This window comes from Vicugna pacos, chromosome 3 (genome assembly GCF_048564905.1).
Source record: "Vicugna pacos chromosome 3, VicPac4, whole genome shotgun sequence".
Classification (NCBI taxonomy): Eukaryota; Metazoa; Chordata; class Mammalia; order Artiodactyla; family Camelidae; genus Vicugna; species Vicugna pacos.
The window spans coordinates 24,207,644-24,230,622 of record NC_132989.1 but is presented as its reverse complement, the minus strand read 5'-3'; the positions used below and the strand labels follow the sequence as shown (position 1 = coordinate 24,230,622).

The 22,979-nt window shown below is 42.3% G+C and overlaps 1 pseudogene; it reads right to left on the bottom strand.

Moving 5' to 3' along the window:
- Positions 1–4,103: 4,103 nt before the first annotated feature.
- On the bottom strand, positions 4,104–5,243 carry LOC116278128 (large ribosomal subunit protein eL37 pseudogene; annotated as a pseudogene).
- Between the last annotated feature and the right edge of the window lie 17,736 nt (positions 5,244–22,979).

Below are 22,979 nucleotides of genomic sequence, written 5' to 3'. Positions count from 1 at the left end.
CTTCTCTATAAATAACATGTCTTGGAGGTAGCCAGTCTTTTGTCCCAATAAATGAAAAGATAAATTGGATATAATTTTCACACAATTTTTGTTCAATTTTTAAAACTATAGTTGTTCTCATACTATCATTACTTTGCATTATGTTTTTCTTTGTAATGTTATATAATTTTTATTTCTCCACCACCACCACCCACTCCCTGCCGAGTCCTTACATGGATTTTGCATATTTCTATCTTATAATGCATTTTTTCTATTACAAAAATAATGTATGGTCAATGCAGAGAACTTGAAGAATATAGTATCCATAAAGAAAAATAAATACACTACTATACACCTATTAGAATGGCCAAGATCCAGAACACTGGCAACACCGAGTACTGATAAGGATGTGGAGCAACAAGAACTCTCATTCATTGCTGGTAGGAATGCAAAATGTACAATCACTTTGGAAAATAGTTTGGCAGTTTCTTACAAAACTAAACATATACTCATCATATGATGCATAAATCTTACTCCTTGGTATTTAGCCAAGGGAATTAAAAACATATCCACACAAAAACCTGTGCATGGATATTTATAGCAGCTTTATTACTAACTACCAAAACTTGGAAACAATCAAGATGTCCTTTAGAAGCTGAATGAATAAATAAACTGGTACATTCAGACAATGGAATACTATTCAGCACTAAAAAGATATGAGCTATCAAGCCATGAAAAAACATGGAGGAAACATATATATTTTATTAACTGAAAGAAGCCAATCTTAAAAGTCTACATATTGTTTGATTCCACTTATATGACATTCTCAAAAAGGTAAAACTACGGAGATAGTAAAATGATCAGTGGTTGCCAGGGGTTAGTGAGGAGGATGGGTTAAATAGGCAGAGTATTTTTAGGACAGTGAGAAGACTCTGTATGATACTATATTGGTAGACACATGTCATTACACATTTCTCTAAACTCATGTACAACACAAGAGTGACTCCTAATGTAAACTAGAGACTTTGAGTAATAATGATGCGTCAATACAGGTTCTTCAATTGTAACGAAAGCACTCTGATAGGTAATATTGATAATGGGGGAAGCTATACATGTATGGGGAAGGCAGTATATGGGAAATTTCTGTAACTTGTGCTCAATTTTGCTGACTCTAAAACTGCACTTTTAAAAAGTCTATTAAATATATAAATGAATAAATAAATTGAACATTACCAATACAACTCCCACCCAAAGAAATCACTGGATTCCTGTATTTTTTCATCTATCTGTGTTTACAGCTTTCTACTGTCTTGCTGCCCACATTTGTCACATAATTCACTATGAGCATTTTCCCATATTAATGAATTTTTCTACAACATATTCTTAAAGGCTGCAAGACAATTCACTATACTGTTGTACCATAAATATACATAACCAATCCCTTGTGTTAGACTTGTATCTTATAATTTCATAACTAATTTTTTTAAATTACACAATACTCAGTTGAATAGAAATAGCATCTTTTAGTTTTTAAGTTTCTCATTGTCACATATTTATAGAATTACTGACTTCTCATATGTTTTAAATTATGATACATTGAGCATCTTTGTGCACAAAAATTTTGGATTATTTCCACAGGATAGATTCCTTAATAATGGTGGGATTTTTTTTTTCATTCTGAAGAGTCAGTTTCATTGAATGACTTGGAGGAAAAGTATTTATGTTTAAAGATAAGCATTTTTAACTAAAATGCAAAATTCAAATGACTTTTTAAAATAAGTTTTATTAAAATATTTCATATGCCACAAAGTTCACTCTTTTAATGGGTACAATTCAGTGGTTTTTAGTATATTCATATAGCTGTGCAACCATCACAACTATCTAATGCCAGGACATTTTCATCACTCCAAAAAGAATCTCCATACCTATTAGCAGTCACTTCCTATTCTCCCCTTCCCTCAGACCCTGGCTTTATTTTCTTTGTAATATTGTTACGGAAACAAACTTGGGTCCTCTTGCCCACATGCAATAAAGCCAATCTACTGACACAGGGTTGTGGTGAAGGAAAGCACATTTATTGCAGAGTGCCAAGAGAGGAGTTCAGATAGCTAGTGCTTAAAAGACGTGAACTCCTCGAAGGCTTTCAGGGACAGATTTTTAAAGACAGAATGAGGAAGGGGGGTTGTGGCGTGTGTGACCAGCTCAGGGACGTTCTTCTGACTGGTTGGTGGTAAAGTCATCATCATCATCGATCTTCTAGTTCCAACTGGTCTGAGATCTACGTGCTTGTGGGCAGCATATAGTTAACTTCTTCCACCTGGTGAGGGTTTTAGTAACTGCAAAACAGCTCAAAGGACATGGCTCAGAATATTATCTATAGCCCTTGATGGGGAACTAAAGGTCCTCTACTTTGTTTAATGGCTAAACTATTATTATTTCATCTTGCTTGACTTTTCCCCTTTCTTTCTGCATTTTCTCACTTCTCTGGTCAAATGTACTCTTTGGAACTCCGGGAAACCTAAGAGGCTAGTTTTTCTACAGACAAGAGGCAGGCGGAGTACATGATGAGGGAGAGGTCTGTTCCAGGAAGGCCCCATAGGGTCCTGCTCAGTTACAACATTGCTTTATTAAGCCCCAGAGATTTTTTGATGTGACAGATAAGATTTTTTATTAGATAAATGCAATTTACAGATATGTTGAAGAGTACTTTAAAGCAAATTTGCAGAATTAATCATTTGTAAGCTCCATATTAACTAGTATTTCAACATCAGGGTTCCTTATGCTTAGAGTCTTACCCATTAACCATCATGGGTAAATTTTTAATGTATATAAGACTTGGAATAAAGCACTGTAACAGTAAAAAATGACGATGGAGGCTTCCAGTGAATTTTGAAAAAATAAATACATATATGTATTGTAAATTTGTTTTCTCTTCCTTATGATTTTCTTAATAACATTTCCTCTAGCTTACTTTAAAATAAGAATAAACTCATTAATGCCTATAACATACAAAGTAGGTGGTAATCCACTGCTTATTTATTGGTAAAGCTTCCAGTCAACAGTAGGCTACTAGTTAAACTTTGGGGGAGTCAAAAATTATATGTGGATTTTTGACTAGGGGGTCAGCACCGCTAACCCCCATGTTGTTCTAGGGTCTACTATAAGCTGTTTTGTATTCATCTGATCACCAGGAACCACCTCACATTCATTCTTTCATTCAGTCAAGACTTAAATTGTTCCTCTTTTACAGGAGAAAATATTTAAGTAATTATCTTATTTGTTAAATATTTTAAAAATGAAAGTCATAATCACCACCTTTAATGATGTGGAACCCCCCCAAAAACCTTGCCCTTCCAACATCATCAATGTCAGCCGAGTTAAAAGTTGTTACATTTTCAAGCAACATTACGCATCCTTTCACCTTTCTTCTCACTCCAGAGGGAGAATGGTGGTAATCATGAGTTCTTTACTGGGAGGCAGTAGATTGGAGAGGTATAGAATATGAGCCCCAAGCCATGTTACCTAAGTTCAAACCCTAACTCCATCATTATCAGTATTCCCAAGACCTTGGGAATATTATTTATTCCATGTTCTCTAGGCCATTCATTGGTAAAATGAGGATCATAACAATAATTCCTGCTATTCAGTTGGGGTAAGACCTGAATGAGATAATCCATGTAATATATTTACAACAATTTTTAACACAATAAGCACTGGATAAATGTAAGCTATTATTTTTTTGTATTGAATTATAGTCAATTTACAGTGTTGTGTCAATTTCTGGTGTTGTAAGTTATTCTTGAACACTTACTCTCTGCTGAGATCTTTACATATCAGATAACTAAACCACATGACAACCCAGAAAGGCAGGTATCATTATCCCTATTTTACAGATATGATACAGTTATATCAGATATAGTATATAAGTGTGCTTTATATATAACATACAGTATGTAAGTACAGTATAAAGAATAATATTAAAAGAAAACACATGACCCATTACTCAGTTTAAGAAATAGAACAGTACCAGCTCTTTCTTTATTTATTTATTTATTTATTTATTTATTTATTAGAAAAAAATTTTTAAAACGGAACATTTCTTGCATGTCTAATCATTGAAATCCTTAAGAGGGACTGGATGCTGCAACAGCTGCCCTCTTGGGTTTAGGTGTTGTTCCTTCAAGGACTCCATTCCTGAGTCTGCAGCATACAATTCCATGAGCTGGCCTCATGTGACCGTAGTGGTATTTCATCTTTTAGCCTTGGCATTCCAGTCATACTTTCTCTTCCACTTGGCAGGGAGCCACATTTGCCACAGATCGACTTCCAAAGGTGATAGGTGGCACAATGTGTGTGTCTCACTGTGACGCTTTCCCAGTGAAGGTGTCCCCTCCCTCACCTCTTCTGCCACTAAAACTAAGGAGATTACCAGTCCTTTAGAAGCTCCCCCCAGGCATAACATAGCATATGCATAGCATAGCATATTGACATAGTTATACTCTCAGTCAGCTCTGTTTCCTTCCTCGTCCCTCTCCCTTTGCTTTTTCTCCTTTCCTTTCCTCTTGTACATTCTTTCTTCCATTCTGCTCCTTTTAAAGAATTCCTTCTTTTTTTCTTTCTGCAGAGCTATGAAACCTAGAGCAAGATACTTAATTCTTATGGGCCTCACTATCTCTACCTATAAAATGGGAATAATAAGAACAATGCCTACCTTATAGGCTTCTTGTGAGATTTAATGATGCTATGTTTGTGTAAGGGTTAAATGAGATAATCTAGTGAAACCTTAGCACAAGACCTTGGCATATGGTTGAAAGTCAATAAATAGGAGTTGTTTATATATTTAAAAATTTTTTTAATTTATTTTTTGTCTGTGGGGTGGAGAAGGTAATTAGGCTTATTTATTTATTTTTTAAATGGAGGCACTGGGGACTGAACCCAGGACCTCATGCATGCTAAGCACACACAGTACCACTGAGCTATACCCCACCCCCCAGGAGTTGTTTATATTTTTATTATTATCTTAAACTCATTTCTTCCCTGATAGAAGAACTCTGTGGTATAATGGAAATAGGCCTAAACTTTTGAACTAGCGAGACCTGGGTTCAAATTGTGTGTCCATTATATACCAGCAGTGGCTTTATGCAAGTCACATAACCTCTCCATCTATGAAATGGGGGTGATAATACTGATTGTCAGTAATTGACCACACAGGGCTGTTGTGAGGATCCAAAGAAATCAGTTAAAAATTTTCCCCTCCCTCTTCCTTTTCTTCCTCTTTCTCTGAGACAGTAAATTTTCTTCCCAACAGGGGCATTAAAAGCAGCTGTGTGCTTGTGCAGTTTCTCCTAATCTCTGGATTCATTTCAGCATGTGTTCGTTTATCAAGCACCTGCTAGGTGTAGCGCACCTTCCTGGCTGGTGTGCTGTCAAGTTCAGGACACTAACCGGCTTCGAGAAAATGAAGATCTAAGATCATCTTCATTCCTGAGTCTAGGCCTCTGGGATAATTTTTAAAATAAATTTTTAAAAAGAAAGAATAAGAAGGAAACCATTCCAAGAAGAAAGAATAAGAGATTGCTAAATACAACCCTAGGCCCTAACCCTAAGCTTGTCCCACACCACAGCTTCAATGACAACTTTATCCAGTCACATGCTGTCACACCTAGGGTCTTTCCTGGAAAAACGCCATTGTCTTCTCCTGCTGTGATCCCAGCTCTGGCCAACAGATGGAGTCATTTCCTCCCACCCCTTTCTTCAAACTGCCTAAGTAGAAAAGCTGTTGCTCAAAAGCTGTATGGTCCAGGAGGGAGGACTGTGCCATCACCAGACACCAGAGCTAAAGAAGGGTGATGGCTGACTATGACCAGGAAGAATCTATCACATCTAAACCTGGTGAGGACAAAAATAACAGTCATTTCCCAGCAGGAATTCAGCCCTATTGATATTTTGGGCCGGTTAATTCTTTGTTAGGGCTGGGAGAGGGCTGTCCTAAGTATTCTACGATGTTTAGCATCCCTGGCTGATAGCCTCTAGATGCCAGTGTCATGCCCCTCCCCCTAGGTGTGACAACCAAAAGTGTCTCAGACATTGCCAAATGTCCCCTGGGGGACAGAACTCAGTCCTAGTTGAGAACCACTGGTCTGCAGCCACTAATAGTGTTGGGGCAGTGCTTCTATATAGAACAGATTCCTGATGACCTTCAGAAAATGTTCTCTGAGGGCCAACTGCCCTGAAAGCCCAGTCTCCAATGCTTGGGAGTTGGGAGAAGGCTCTTAACGCAAGGAAACTAACAGCTCTCACCTGTTGAGTAGGGAAAGCTAAAAGGGTCACAAAGAAAAGGGAAGAGAGTAAACGCATTGAAACATTCATAGTTAGGATTGGACTGTGAGGTAGGGTATATTTTAATCTCTACTTTAAAGATAAAGAAACTGAGGATCAGAGATTAAGCAATTTGCCTAAAGTAGAACAGCTAGGAAGCGACAGAACTGGGATTCGAACCCAAGACTATCTTCAAATTCTTACGCTGCAACTTTGGGACTCCTGGAACCTTATCTTTCACTTATTTATTTATTCATTCATTCATCCAACTGTTCATTTAACAACTACTTAGTTCCCATGATGTGCCAAGCTCCAGACATAGGAGTGATGAATGAGACAGTCAGTCCCTGCATTCATAGACCTTGTTGTCTAGTGGGGGATAAAAATAAAACAAAAAAACCCCAATAATGTAAGGAATTAGCTGACAACAGTTATGAAAAGAGCAGTAAAGGAAAAGCCAAATGTCTGTGCTAGGCTGTAGGAAAAGATGGCAGTAAGTCCTCCCATCCCTGGATATGTGCCCTTCTGCAAGGTGACTTTGCATCAAGAATTGAGTCTGTTTCTCTGCCTTTGAATATTTTCTGGCCGTATGATTTTCTTTAACTAACAGAATGCAGTAGAAGTGATATGATGTGACTTCTGAGCCTCAGCATCAAGGGGCCTTGCAGCTTGTATTCCCACTTTCTTGCTGCCCTGAAGCCACCATGTAAGAAAGCCCCAGGTTAGCCTCCTAACTGTCCCTGGCATTCCAGCTGTCGCAGTTCTTCCCACCATTTTGGCCGAGGCTTCTGACATACAAGCAAGGCTATTCAGGAATAGCTAGCACCCAGTCAACCCAACAACTGCAGCTGCAGGGGTCACCCAGACAAAACTAAGCCTAGTCAAAACGGCAGAATCATGAACATGGTTCAGGGCAGTTTGTTACCCAAAGATAGGAAACCAATTCAAGGCCCTAACCTGGTCTGAGGGTAGGGAGTGGGTCAGGGGAGGCTTCCTTGAAGACGTAGGTTCAAGCTGAGACCTAGAGAAAGAGGGAGAATCAGCCTGGTCGAGCACGGGGAAAGGCTATCCAGGCAGCAGAGACGAAAGTTTGAAGGGCTTGAACTAAAAATAAACCACGTATGTCTGAGGACCTGTGTAGGGAACAGCAGCTGGTCTAAAGAGAGAGGCAAGCCCAGCATTGAAGAAAATGACCAGTGAGTGGAGTGTTTTACTTACTACCCACCACTCATCTCCATCTCCATCCCGGACTGACTTTTTATCACATTCTGGATACATCCATGAGCTGTGTCAAGCACATAAATGTTATCCACCATGAATGTCAAAGAATTAAAAAGTTGAGAATACAGATGGACATTAACCTGGCTCCCAGAAGCTTGGAAAAGGTTGAGTCACAGTCTTCTGGGGATGAATGATATGAAGATGACAAGGCAGCCTGAGCACAGGGTAAAAAAATGTATTTTTAATAGCTGTGATGACCATCTAAGCTATTATGGCCCCATCTTCACTGATCTAAGCTCATACTTAAATGGAAATTTACTTGAAAAGCCCTTTCTTTGCATAATGGAAAGGCAGGCTCGACCAATTCCATTTCCCCAAGGTAATTGCTGCAGGATGTAATGGGAGGCCTCACTACCAGCCCTGCTCATCAGGAGCTCAAAGACTGGGTACCCCCCTTCTCAGTGTCCTTAATCCCTATTACTCAGTAAGGTCCCCCTAAGGATTCCTCACCTCTAAGGTCACAGCTGAGAACTGTTAAGAAGGGAGAGAATTGATCCAGTTGACATCACTATGTTGCTCAGTCTCTTCACAGTCGGGAAGATGAACCAGTGGAAGCTCACTCTGTAGGGGCAACAGGCTGAGTTGATCACAGCAAGCTTCCCAGCAGACTGGACCACCAGACCCCACACCCAGGCCATCCACTGGTTCCAACCAGCTGAGGGAGGAGGACAAGCTGGGTGTGGCTCTGTCCTTATCCACCTTAGCAACTCCTGCTTTCTCTCCTGTCAGGAAGAGGGCCCCACTGCTAAGCTCTACCAAAGAGGTGTCATTCACATTCTTCTAACTACAAAAGTGAATTTTTACTTAGACTAATAAAAGAAATCATAATTACACATTTTAAAAAACCAACTAATCCCACAAGCATGACGAAGTCCGAGGAGGGGAACATGTTTTTACTAATTAACTTTCTGACATACCTCCATAATACATTTTCCTCTGTGTTTTACCCTACAATTTTTTAAAAATTTGAACCCTTCCACTTTACCAAGCCTACTTCACAAGAGCTTCTTTTTTGTTTTTCTTGTTCTTGTTTTTTTGTTAAGGTGTAAGATACACACTGTAAAATGTCAAAAGTACCCATTTTCACATGTGAAAAGTAATGTGACCTTAAGTGTATAGTTCAATGTGGATTTTTTTTACTTATGCACACATATAACTACCACCCAGATCAAGATACAGAACATTTCTGTCTTACTTTTAACCCAACTTTAATACCAATAATTCCATTTTTTTTAACACTGACTGAGGTCCACGTTTTAGGCTAAGTGCTTTATGAGAATGATATCATTAGATTCTTGCAACAAATTACTACTATCATATTCATTTTGCAGATGAAGACACTGAGACTTTGAGAATTTAAATGCCTTGCCAAAAGTCACCTACAGAAGCAGGTGCCAGCATGGCACTTGAACCCAGGTCTGCGAGACTCCAAGGCTCATGTGCCAAACCACTGCCACAGCAGAGGGCATCTACTGGCATCACTTCAGAGTAACCTAGTGCCTTTAAAACTTGGATGGAGCAATCTCCACTCTCAGCATACACTTTCCTGTGAGCTCAGGGTCTGGCTCTTGCCCCATGAGGAAGACACCAGAGGACCCTCCCCAGCTCTCTGTTTCTAAGGCCACAGTGGCTACTACATGGGGCTTGTGGGCCCTCCTTGGGAAAACAGCTCAGCTCTCACACTTCACCACAGTCTACCAGTGTAGAAAGTACAGCTCAGACCTGAAAACGCTCTTTATCTGAAGTTGCAGTGGAAAAGTCATAGGCTTTGGAGTCACCTAGTTTTTAAACAAGTCCTGCTTCAGCAGCCACGTGACCATGAGCAATTCGTTTTACCTCTTAGAGTGAGAGTTCCCTCAACTGGAATAGGAGAGTATTAAGAGAAGCTTGCTTGTAGGGCTGTTTTGAAGATGAGATGAGATCATGCCATGCAGTTACAGCAGTTACACAAAGACTGTTGTGTTTCCAACAGGTACGGGTTTCACATTTGCCAGATTACCCACTGGGTCCAGGTCCAGAAAGGATCAACCACCATACAATTAAGGAGTGGTGGCAAGTGAAAACAAGAAGTAAAGGAGAGGAAGGAAGCCAGGAAGATGAAAGACCTGGGCAGAGAGAGACTGAAGTACAAGCTGGGAGTCTTGAGCTGGCACCTCAGCCTCAGGAATGAGCCTTTGCTGGGGCAGCCTGACTCGGAGCATTGAGGCCTCCCCTATCTTTGGATAGCCTCCCAGACAGCTTACCACTTGCACCTGTCTACTCCAAGGCCCACCCAGCTGTTGCAGGCTAATGAAATCCCCCTTTCTCTCTTCCTCTCTGCTCTGCCCTCCAAGCTGAGGCTGGTCCCAAGTTCACTCAAGTCCAGTAAACATATCTCCATGGTGGTGACCCCGTGTTAAGGAGGCACCTGGCTCAGTCCAGGCTCCTTCTGCTGCGGAGAAGAGACATGCATCTATCCCTCTGACCCCTCCCCCTGCCCCCCCAACACAAGGCCTTGGCAAGAGAAATACATCTTCTCTCCTCTCTAACTGAGAAGGTAAACAGGAAGGCTAAACTCACTCCCATCCACTCTGCCCAAAGAATCATGAGTGCCCATTTATTGAGCAGCACTAGAGTGGTGAGGGTACACACTTGCCCTAGTAAGTGCTAACTACTATGCCCAAATTTCTCTAATGGTTAACAACAACCTTGGGAGGGAAGTGTTATTTCCTCTTTTTAACCCATGAGGAAACTGAGGCCCTTAGAAAGTAACAGCTATGGCACAAGGCCAGTGAGTGGCCAGGCCAGGATCCAAACCCAGGTTTATCTCTAAAACCTTGTTGTTTTAACTAGTATATTTCCATCTAAATCAACCTTTTGTAGTAAATGCTAATGTTCCAAGCCCCAAATTGAAGAAATTAAGGCTCAGAGAAATTTAGCAACTTGTCTACAATCACACAATGATTCCTTTCCCCCATTAACTCTCTTTTGCTAATCTCCTGCCTCCCTGTCTACTGCCCCAATGGAGCCTATCATTTCTTGCCTCAGATCGGAGCTGACTGGGTGAGGGTCCTGCCTCCCTTTCTGCTCCACAAGGTCCCTGGAGTGTGCCTCCATGCTTAGTCAGTCCTTACTAATTGAAACTAATCCCAAATGGTTGCCAGAGCCTCTCCTCAGCCCTGCATCTCATGGTCCCTTGGGCCCAAAGAAGTGTGATGACCTCAGATTGGGCCAAAGGCAATAACCAGGAGCTGCCGGCATCCAGGCTGGGTAGCAGCCAGAGGCCCCAGAGTAAGTCTGATTTAATCCTGTAATGGAATGTGATTTAGATAAGGCTTTTATCAACCCTTCCCAGGCTGTAGGGGAGAAAAGGACCATCCCAGAGTCATGGAGGGATGCTTTCCACTGTCCTCAGGCTGCCCAAGAGTCCCTGAAGGCCTGGCCCCACTAGAAGGCCCAGGGGAAAGCAGAGGTATCAAGGGGCAGTTGGAGGTATTTGACTCAAATTTTCAGGACTGAAGGAACAGAAGGAGAGGAAGAGGGGAATCCATATGGTCAGGCAGAAAGGATATTAAACCCTAACACTTATAATGATAATAATAACAGCTATTATTTATTAGGCTTTGTACTGGGCATTTAAATGCTTGCACAGTAGGTACCATTATCATTCTTATTATAGAAGAGGAAATCAGACTCAGGAAGGTAAATCACTTTCCCAAGTTCATACAGTTGCTAAAACGGGAAAGCTGGGATTTCCACCTGAATCTGCCTGATTACAATGCCCGCTGGCCTAACCACAGTGCAGGTAGATGGTACACAATCACTCTTGCTCACACACTTCTTCACCCTGGAACCTAGGTTTGTCTGCACCTCTTGTGTTTTCCCTCTTCCTGGAAGAATTCCAGGAAGCTCTATGTAACCACAAGCTGCAGCCTCCCCATCACCCCAAAAGGGAGGAAATAAAGAATAAAGCAAGGTAAGCTAACAAATCAGGAGCAGAAGGGCTACACAACCCCCACCTCCCAACTCCCAGGGGCAGCCACACCAAAAGCAAAGTGCTATCTGGCCTTCTGCCAACCACTTTCTCTGTCCCTCACCCTCTCTCCCAGCCCTAACCTCCCTACCCTCACTTCTCATTTTTTTTCCCTAGATCAACTTTACTTTCCAAGCCCCTACTCCACTCTTGTTCATTAAGGAACACTTCTAAGTACCCACTGTTAGCAATAGACTAGGGATTCACCTCCCTTGCCAGAGAGGAACATATACAATGCAATATTAACAGTAATAATAGCTAACACTTACTATGTACTTACTGAGTACTTACTATGTGCCAGTCACTTTTCTTTCATTTTGAGCTTGAAAATGCAGGCAGGAAAAGCAGTAGCTTTTATGTCAATTACAAGGAGACTAAGTCAGACAAGGGGAGGGATCTAATATCACATAAGCTTTCTCTGTGTGGAGGCCCAGTACCTCTCAGGAGACGGAGGAGGATGGAACAAAGATCACAGACTCTGGACTCATGCCAGCTGGGGTCTGATGTCAGTCCCATTACTGACTAGCTATACATTGATAGACAAGCTAATTCTCTGAGTCTCAGTTTCTCCCTCTATAAAATGTAAATAATAATAGTTCTTACCTCCAAAGGTTGTTGAGAGGATTAAAGAAATGATGTATGTAAAGTGCTTAGTAAACTTCCTAACCCATAATAGTCAATCAATGTATAGCAATTATTATTACTTATTAAAATAACTTTAGGGTGAAATAGCTAAATAATTCCAATCTTTTTTTCTTAAAAGCTCTTCATACCTAAGCAGGATTTTTTTTTAATTGCATGGTTGTACTTAATTGAACTTAAAACTACTGTGCTCCCTGGGACTAGTAAGTCAAGGGCTTTCCACATCATTCTGCATGCTGCTTGGATGCATACTTGGCAGGAGCTGATATAATAGAAATGGTTTAAGGCAAGCACATATAGATCTAAATATCTGGACTTGGGCATGAATTACCACTGGGACAGCCAGAGGGGCAGCATTTTTGGATTTGTTTGCTTCATATATTAGTTTGCTAGTGCTGCCTAGCAAACTAATGTAGTAACAGAGTACCACAAACTGCGTAACTTAACCAACAGAAATTCATTGTGCCACAGTTCTGGAGGCTGTATGTCCAAAATCAAGGTTTAAGCAAGGCTGGTTCCTCCTGAGGGCTGTGAGAGAGAATCTGTTCCAGGACTCTCCCCTAACTGAGGGTCTGCTGGCGATCTTTGGCGTCCTTGGCTTGTAGGATCACCACCTTGATCTTGGCCTTCATCTTCACACAACATTCTCCCTGAATGCTTGTCTATGTCCAATTTTCTTCTTTTTATAAGGACACCAGAGGTGTTGGATTAGAATCTCACCCTATTCCAGATTGTCTTTATCTTAAGTATATCTGCAATGGCCCTATTTCCAAATAACATCACATTATTTATAAGGTGGGTTAGGACTTCAACATATGAATGGTGGGCGGGAAGATGCAATTCAACTCATGTTAGCACTTCTTCACTAAGTTCATGACCTCAAACTTTTGAGAATTTGAGAATTTATGAGTGTTCATGTTGACTTTCTAAGCCTGTGAACACCTCCTCTCCATCCTTTTCATCTACCTGCTTTTCAATAAATACTTCTACCGCTGAATTATAGTCCTCTTCAAAAATCACCATTTTACTTTCTAAACCTTTCAAACTACTTTTCAGTCTTGTAATGGTCATACTGAGTGCTCAGTGATTATTCAAAAAAAATTATCTATCAAGTAGGCACTAAGCTCTAAGAAAACCACAGCAACCAAGACCCAGCCCCTATCCTCACAAAACTACTGAGTAGATATTCAGAGAACTTAATTTTAATTTAATTCTAGAGCATTTTCCTTTAAAATCTGGCTCTAGCATCTCACATTTTCATGATCCTAGTAGCTAATAAAACATTTATGGATTTTAATCTATATGCCAGGCAGCAGGCAAAGAATTTTGCATGCACTACTTCATTTTGTACTTGGATCAATGATATGAAGTAGGTTCATTACTATCCCTACTTTCCTGGTGGGGATAACATACATTTACAATTATACACTCTCAGACACCTTTCCCTCCTTTCCCCGTTTCTTCAATTAGCTCAGTGTAAGTCCTCTAACCCCATCCATCCTTATATCCTTAACATCCTTTTAGAGACAACATGATCAGGTAATGTAAAAGTTCTCTTTTTGAGAACTTCCAGGTGCTGTTGCAAATCAAACATTTTGAGACTTTTGGTATAATGACAAAATATTCAAGAAAATAAGGGGGAAAGAGGTTTCACATCTAGTTTGTGGCTTAATAACTGGTTTGGCTAGATTTGGGCTTTCTAGTTTACTGAGGTATGGGTGTTTTGAGTATATAAGCTCATTTCTAAGAAGACCACTTGAGTTTTTAAAAGAAGCGTTTTTACCCCATGAAGGAACATCATTGTCCTCATCCTAGAGTAGTCTCTTTGTGTTGCAAGGAAAAGAGATGCACTCATGCTAGTGCAAGAAAAGGTGGGCACTAGTGGTTGGGTGTGCAGACTGCATAGACTCCAAGGACAGGAAATTAGCTAGCCTTTAGGGATCTAAAAAATCATCAGGAACAAGGCCATTCCCATCATTTTCACACAGACTAAATCTATATGGTCTCTTCTTTGTATATCTCTCTGTGCCTCTCCATAGCAGTTTCCTCAGCTCATCCATCAACTGTACTAGTTCTGGATCTACATGACTCCCTACAATCGACTGGTTCAGTTCCCAGGAAAGGAATCTGATTTGTCCAGCTTAGGTTAAGTGTCCACTCCTGGTCCAATCAACACTGGCCAAGGGGATAGGGTCATATGGCACAAACATGGCTGCCCACATCTAGCTATTTGGCAGGAACTATGAGTGGGAACAGTTCCTGGGGAAGTGGACCATAGAATGACAAATCACAACATGTACACTAGAGTTCTAAAGACTATAATGACCTAGTTGACCAGATCCCCTATTTTGTTCCAAAATATCAACTGGCAGATAAATTTGTGAACAATTCTAACATGGTTACCATTTCTTAAGCCCTCACCTTAGTATCTAATTTAATCTTCGCAAGCCTTCCAGATAGGCATTACCATTCCTGTCTTACTGATGAGGAACCTGGGGCTCAGAAAGGATAAGTGAGAACTAGTCACACCACAGTGAGCTAGGATTGGGTCTATGTGACTCCAAATCCTGTGCTCTTAACTTCTATGAGTAGGAGGCTTATGCTGCTGTGGTAAAAAGCAGTTTTTCAGCTGCTGATCTAGCTTAAAACCACAACCTCAAACATATCTGTAAGGTCTAAAAACTCCTTTAAATTGAATTTACATTAGTGACCCATATGAGCCCCCAGCAACCTGTGCAGTAGTCAGGGCAGGCTCAAATGAAGAGCCTTGTCCAAGGGCACAGGTGGTATTCCCAGCCCCAGGCTCTAGGCTATGACAGCTGAAGACTTGATCTGCTATCTGCAATTGGACCGTCATCAATGGCAGTTTCTGGTCTCCTGGTTCACATGAGTCATTGGAAATTGTGTGGGTTAAGAAGGTTGTCTCCTCAACTCCCATTCCCACCTTTAAACACCTTTCCCTGGCAAACTTTGGCCTCTGTAGCCCCTTTGCAGGTAATAGGAAACGGTACTTCCCTCCATTCCCACAAGATTAGAAAGAAAAGCACAACAAGGTTTTCTGGTTCACGGAGAAAACTACCTCCTTTACACTTGGCTTCTTTTCCATTAAGATCGAAAGTTGCAAATCAATCAGGAGAAAATTGCCCTTGGGACCACTGAGCAGACATCTTCGCTCAAATCAGATGCTGGATGCGTGTGTCAAAAGCACCTCACACTCTCATTCATTGCCAGCCAAGTCTCTAGGGCGGTCCAATTGATTTAGGAGCATTCACTCAAATCTAACATTCATTGCACACATCTTCTGTGTATTGTAGCTGCCAGGCCAGCTATCTGATCATTATTTTTCACTCCCTGGCCCAATGGGCAAGGTGAATCTCCAATGTGATAAGAATACTAGGGAATGAAAGACAGAGCTGCTCTCCTCCACACTCCAGGACTACCAAGACGAGAAAACTGGAAGTACTAAAAAATCCAGGTTTTAAAGCCATCAGTGAACATCTACCACATTCCAGGTGTTTGGCATACACTAGTTCACTTAATCTTCAGAACAACTCTAGTAAGTAGATGTTATTAATACCTTCACTTACAGGTATAAATGATATCTTAGCTATGGAAAGTAGAATTTCTTAAACATAATAATAAATTATGAATAGGTTTTATATAGTGGATCATTATCTTTAAAAATAATTTCTCTCACAAAAGGGATCTGGGGAAGAGCTCTCTGGGCGGGGTGGTTAAATGGTTATCGCTCTTACTGCTTTGCCCCACTGTCATCTTCTGTAAAAAACTTAAGTGCACTTTTGTGGTCAGACAGATCTGGATTCCAATCACGGCTCTTGTAGTAGTCAGGAAAATGAATTCACTTTTAGTATTTCAAACAGAGGGAATTTAATACTATGGCCACTCAGGTAATAGAAGAACTGAAAAGCCAAATGGGGAAGTGAGGTAACCCAGGGATTAGCAAGAGCAGGAAACCACTACCATCCCTGGTCTGGAGGCCAAAGGAAGGAAGATGGAGCTCAGAAGTTGCCAAGGCTGAGGGTATCCCTGTTTCTCCTGTCCTCAGCCCTCTAATCTCCAGCCAGTGGTTCCCACTGGCCAAGCCCTGGCAAAATTCAGCTGACAAGGAAGGCTGCGAAATGCAGCTTGCTGGGAGGTGGGTTTGGGGGTGGCAGGGTGGGGAACCACCTGTGACACAAAGTATTAGAAGGGGAGCAATGGATTTGAGGGCAAAAAGGCAAGTGATGGGCCCAGCTCTTGCTAGTATCAAATTTCACCATTATAAAATGATTTCTACCTCACACTGCTATTGTGAGAATTAAAGGAGCAAATCTAGATGAAGTGTTAGCGCAGTCCCCAGTACATAGTATGGAGATAGCTATAACTAATTTTTCCTAGATGGGGAAACAAGATTCAGACAGATGAGGTGATTTGCTCAAGGAAAAGAGCTTGGGGGCTGGGAAACTGGTAAAATTTTGGGCCTGTCACTTCATATCTTTGAGCCTCAATTTCCTCACTCTACCAACACACTGGGTTGCTGAGGGGATTCATTCTTTCTGCAAATATCTACTGAGCATCCACCATGTGCCAGGCTCTGTAGGTGCAGATAAACAAGACAGACCCACAGAGTCCCTGCCCTCCTGGAGTTGACAGTCTGGTTGGGAAAAAGACATTGACCAGAAAACCATACAGATCACCATGTAATGACACTGTGATAAAGGCCATGAAGAAGTAAGTACTGGGAGGATGGGTTACACCGAGGCCTGGCCTAATCTGAGGAGGTCAGCTTGTCTTCCTCGTGACTAGTCAGTGTGAGGGGGCCTGGTGAGTAGCAGGGGCAGAGCGCGCTCGGAAACAGGACGAGAAGCTCTTTGAAACGTTAAAACCTTGACCCAGCCACCGTGCCCCCACAGTCAGGCCACGAAGCTGTCCTGTGAGGACATCCCGCATCCCACTCCTAGCATACCGCTCGTCTCCGGGGCTCCCGGCGGCCCAGGCACCGGCTCTTCCCAGCAAGGTACCGCGTCCGGCCCCGGCCGCCCGACCCAGGCGCATCAGCTCGCGCGCTCGGCGGCCCCGCACCCCGGGCAGCGGCTGATGGTGCGCTAATGCGTATTGAATTTTTGTTGAATTCGGCCTGTGGCCCGCGCAGAGAGCGCGGCAGCGGTGCTACCAGAGTCTCTTAATTCCCTTTGCATCGATCCCGCCGTTAATGACATAACCTTCTCCCCTAATTAACTGACAACTACATTAGGAGGCGCGCCTCCTCCGCACGCCGCCTGAGGCTTCCCCGCCGCCCAGCCCGCGCCGCGCCGGGGCAGAACCCGCGCCGGTTACCACCTTAACTAAGCTCAGGGTCCTGCTTTGGGGGTAGGAAGTGAGGGGATAGTGTTTCCGGATTTGGACGCCCCTACCATCCTTGTCAGTCAAACGTTTGGCGTTGTTTATTTTGTTATTGTTTACTATGTGCTAACAAGCACTTAACATGCTTTAGCTTACTGAGTCACTACCAGGAGGGCTCACAGGGGGAGAACCAATGCAATAACCAAGGGTAAGCAGCAAGCTACTGAGGGAGGCGCGCCTCCTACCCCTCCTATTCAAAGCTTATGCCCTTAACTCCTAGGCTACCTAGCCTCCAATGTGTAATTTAGACTATACTAAATATGAAATATACTTAACACGAAGTGCTTAGCAGATTAGCTGACACTTAAAAAGCACTCAATACGTTTTAGTGGCAGGATAACTTATTGAAATACTCATTTGGGTTTACTCTCTTTTGCCTCCTCTCTCTGGGTTAACCATTTCAATCAAGTGGTCAGCTTTTGTAATTCTTTGGGCAGCAGAAAAAGCAGAGGCAGCTGCCTGTGGTCTCTTGCCAAACACAGGGGACCCAAACTTTGTACTTTGTCTAATTTTCAAAGGATTTCTCCTCCCTCTCCCTCACACATGCACATGCACATGCACATTACATGTTGGAACCAGGGCAGGAAGGACTTAATCTCAGTTTTATTTGTGAAATGGAAATATTACCTTTCATTCTGTTTAAGATACATTTTCCAATCCGTACTACCTGCAAGAATGATATACTAGGAGTTTTATGGCAACGGTATTAATCTGGGCAGGACGTTTTCATATGCATTGCAGATTATTTAAATCATCTGGCTGTCACTCACTGTACTCTCTCCACCCTGGTTTTTGTGCTTTATTTTCATTTTATTGTATTTTGTATTTTTATAAGCCACTTGAAATCTCTTCTGGGCTGAGGTAGAATAGGAAAAAATACATTTAAAAATTAAACAGATGAAATAGCAATGCAAGTTGTCTGGTCAATATCCATTAAGTTGAACTAGCATTTGAAAGTGAGGAAACTGAGGCTGGGAGAGGTTCATGGAATTGTTCCAACTCGGCAGCAAGACTTCAGGACTGGAAACTTCTCTGCCCGTGCTTCGTCTACCACCTCTCTTTCCTTCTACTTGCTGGGAGTCACCTTCCCACCTCAGCTTCCTGAGGTCTCATACTGTCCACTTCCTGCAGGAGAAACCTGGATTTGACACCCAACACTGAAGTCGATAATAGATCAGTAAATCCCCAGCTAGCCATTTCTTCTTCCTCTCTGACAAACCTACCAGGCACTACTTTTTGACAATAGGGTCCATCAATTTTTAGATCAGGAGACGGAAGCTTGGCAAGACTAAGCAATTTGCTTGAATTCAACTAGCTGATAAGTAGCTTTGCTAAGATGCAAACCCAGATCAGGCTGTATACACTTTCCCTTGTGCTCTTTTCACTACAATATGCTTCCATTGAACAACTAAACAGTCTTGACATATAATTCCTGAAGAATTAAGTTTACGTGATTTGGCCTAGGAGGGGGTTCATTTCTGGGCTCCTTCACCACATCTCCCTCTTGTCCCCTATGTGGGGGAAGGGAGTGGCGGGAAGGGAACCAGCCTGAATCAGATGGCCTCTTTCAGAAGACACAAGGAGGCTTTGTGATGGAGGCTGTTAAAGGGCACAGGCAGAATCTGCCTGGGGCAAAGTTGGGAAATGAGGCAAGTCTCCTAAATGCCAGGGCCACCACCACTGAGAAGGAGGCATGAGATGGGAAGAAATGAGATTGCTTTTCTTCTGACACCCTACGATCTGGTACACTCATCTTTCAGGCTTTCCTCCCTTCCTAAGGAACACTTCTATTGGCCATTCCTATCTGTTGAGCTTCTCTTTATCCTTTGAGATTCTACTCAGATGTTGCCTCCTCCATGAAGCCCCCCAAAATGAATTGACTGCCTCTTCCTCAGGAGTCTCACAGGCCCTGAATCACATGCACTTTCACAGCAAGCACAGAGCCTGCTTCAAAAACACTTGCCAGTGATGTGATCGTGGGCAAGAATTAATTTCTGGACATTTGTTTCTCCATCTATAAAATGGGGATAATAGTGCTTGCCCTTGGAGGGCCGTGAGAAAATTTAAATTGGGAGACACAAGTGAGACAAAGAAAAAATATTAACTATATATAGTTTTATATATGTATCTATAAATAGATAGATATCCATGGTGTAAATCTCTCCTCTAAGGATCGTGGAGTGAAAAGAGGCTCTGGAGAAGGCTACTTCGTGTGTGTAATACAGAGAGACAGATGGGGAAAGAGGGTTTCAAGTTTGCTTTATATTTTTTTTCAAGACTGTACAATAATGATCTTAAATTTTTTTCAAATATTGTGGATGCCAGATGATACTATGTAGAGACAAGCCTGTGAAGCAGCTCAGCTGTGTTTTCTTCCTTTTTTCTTTATGGCAGCTCAGCTTTTAAAAGGATACATCTGTGAGGCTCTTAGTGCGGTGTTCAACATGTATCAATTCCCTGAATAATAATGTCTGTATTATTTGTATCTCCACCACAAAACTTGTCTTCATCTGTATGCCAACCTACCACCTGCCTTACCCAGCCCACAGTAGGTGTAGCAGGAAGAAACCTCCATGGGAACCCCAAAGTTAACCAAAGTCTGGGAGGACCAGATTCTTAGAACAAATGCCCTGACACTTCAGCTGACTATAGCAACTGGGAGCGGGGGTGAAGGGGCTATCTGCTGGTATTCCTCTGTGGGAGATGGGCTCTCCTTTCCTGATTGTCACCATTCCCAGACCAGAAGACCAGACACAGGCTCACTTTATCCTTTTACCCCCACACACTGACCTCTGTGTCCTGGGATGTCACTGGGAGGTCAAGGGGCTCCCTCATGGCCAAGGAAGTCAAGCATGCCAAGCCAGAGTTCTGCACGCCAGTTCCCCAGGACTCTTGCCTGCTACACAGGCTTTACAACCACAGCTCTGCAGTTGGATCTGTCCTCAGAGGAGACCTCTCCCCCAGGACAGTGGGATAGGGAGTTAAATGACAGGAAGACCTGGGAGCACCTCCTATCAAAGAACTCCAATCACAGCAACTACTTGCCATCCTCCTAGCACTCCCTGTCCTTTCAAGCTCTGCATTTACTCACTCTGATTTTGAGGTGCCCTTTCCCCATTTATGCCTAATAAACCCTACTGATTCAAAGTTCAACCCAAATATCTTCTCTTTCAGTTAAATCATGTTTGTAGGCTAAAAGACCTCCTTCTGATCCCACACTCTTCATTATGGCCTCAGTTGTAATTTAAGACATGGGGTCTCACCTCATCACTGGACAAACACAATGAGGATCAAAGACTGTGCCTGGGAGTTAGAGAGATTGAGTTTTGATTCCTGGATCACCCAGTTGCTAGCCCTGTAGCCTTGGTCAAGTTGCTTAGCTTTGCTAAATCCCCTTGTAAAACAAGGAAAATAAACAGGATACTTCTGAAAAGTAAACAAGATAATGCTCTTTAAGCCATTAAGCTCATAATAAATGTAAGTTATTATTGTCTGTCTCTCCTCCACCCCCACACCTACCACAGTATGTCAGAAAAGGCCTTGACCAGTTCAGTATCTGAGGGTAGGATTTTCCTAGTCCAAGTTTCCCATGTAAGTAGACTTTCTCCTACTCACATCTAGAGATGTGAACAGGCTTCCTCCTGAGAGAAGCCAAGATGCTGAAAAGAGACTGGAATTTCTGAGAACCCAAGATTCTAAGAGAGGAGTGTGAGCTTATGCCTGTTGGTAAGATGAGATATAGAAGCGAAGATGGAGGGTTATCTGCCAAGGACATGGCAATGCTTCTGTTGGGGAGGAGAAATCTTTTTCTCTACCCTCTTAGGTTCAGTGAATGGAAGCCTGTGAATTAAGCTCACAGAAGACATAATAACAGGAGATAAGGCACAAGTTTCACTAGTATTTACCTGCATGGGAGTTTACAGAAAGGAAGTAAAATTCATAGAAGACTTGGGGCCTCATATACCCTTTTAACAAAGGATAGAGGGTTTGGGTACCAAGGGAACAATAAATTGTGTGAAGTAACTAGGAAATATATGGGGGAATATATGGACAATAAGAGCTATTTTAGTGAGGTCTGTTTATGCAGACTTATCTTGATGTTGACTCCCTATCTTCAGTTATACCGTTCAAGTAGTTAAGAGGAGGACAGAGAACTCTTCCTGTTGATTCTTAACTGCCTTCAGGTCAAAATAATCCTCATGCCAAAGTGACATATTTCGGAGTGGCATATTCTGATCCCTTGACTTTGTGTTATTTTTCTACTGCTGGGACCAGAAATCAAGCAAGTTCCACAGTAGCAAAGCCTCCTTCTGCAGCCATAAAGAATCTCCATGTTGGTCTCAGGATGGTTCTCAGACTCAAAGGAGCCACAGCATCTGGCCTGCATTCCTACATTCCCATCCCTTCAAAGCATCCAAGAAGGAAGCTCAAAGAAGACACTCTGAGACCAGGAAGGAAGCTACAAAAGATGTAAAGCTGGACCTCAGGTGATTAAGATCCACCTGATTCCCTGCCAAGAGTCTGTGCTTTTGGGGTCTTGCTGAGCCACACTGCCTTCTCTGAAAACTGCCCTCCACTAACAGGCCTAGGACTCTATAATTACTTCAGTAGTATATGGATCTATGTTTCTTTTACCCAGATGATAGACCTGGGATGGACCCTCAACCTAGGAAAGCCAATCTAGAACCTGTGCACAATCAGATTTTCTGTGAATTTGGAATTGGGGTGGGAGATCATTTTTTTTTTTGATGATACTGGCCCTGGAAGGTCATGCAGAAGAAGTAGGTCTGCAGAGAGAACGAAGTAGATGGCCCAAGATGTCTAGGACTTCAACAGATGGGGCTCAAGACTGGTTCCTGACTTGCGTGTCCCATCTCCCCTCAAAGCCTGGCTGAACTTCCTGGGATTGGATTGCATGACATTCCCCTTTTACTAAGTAATTCCAATATTTCTGTCACTTGCAGCCAAAAGATCATTGACTAAGACACTGACTGTCTTCAACTCCATGCTTGGTCCAAGGTCCCTCAGGGCCTGAGCTACAGATCCAGAGCTCTGGCTTCCATCCTGGAGTTCAGAGCTTGACTAGTGAGTCTCCTAGGAACAGCCCCACCCAGAATTCAGCCCACTATTGGAGGGAGAGCCAGTACCATCACTCACCCCTGTTTCAGGGCAGGGAGTAGAGTATATGTACCCATAGATCCCCTCCCAGAAGTAATATAGCAATAGTTGCCATTTATTGAGTGTTCATCCTGAATCAGGCATTATGTTAAGTGTTATAATTATTTCTAATCTTCAAACATCCCTGGTTGTTTTAATATTTTTACTGTTATCTAACTTAAATATA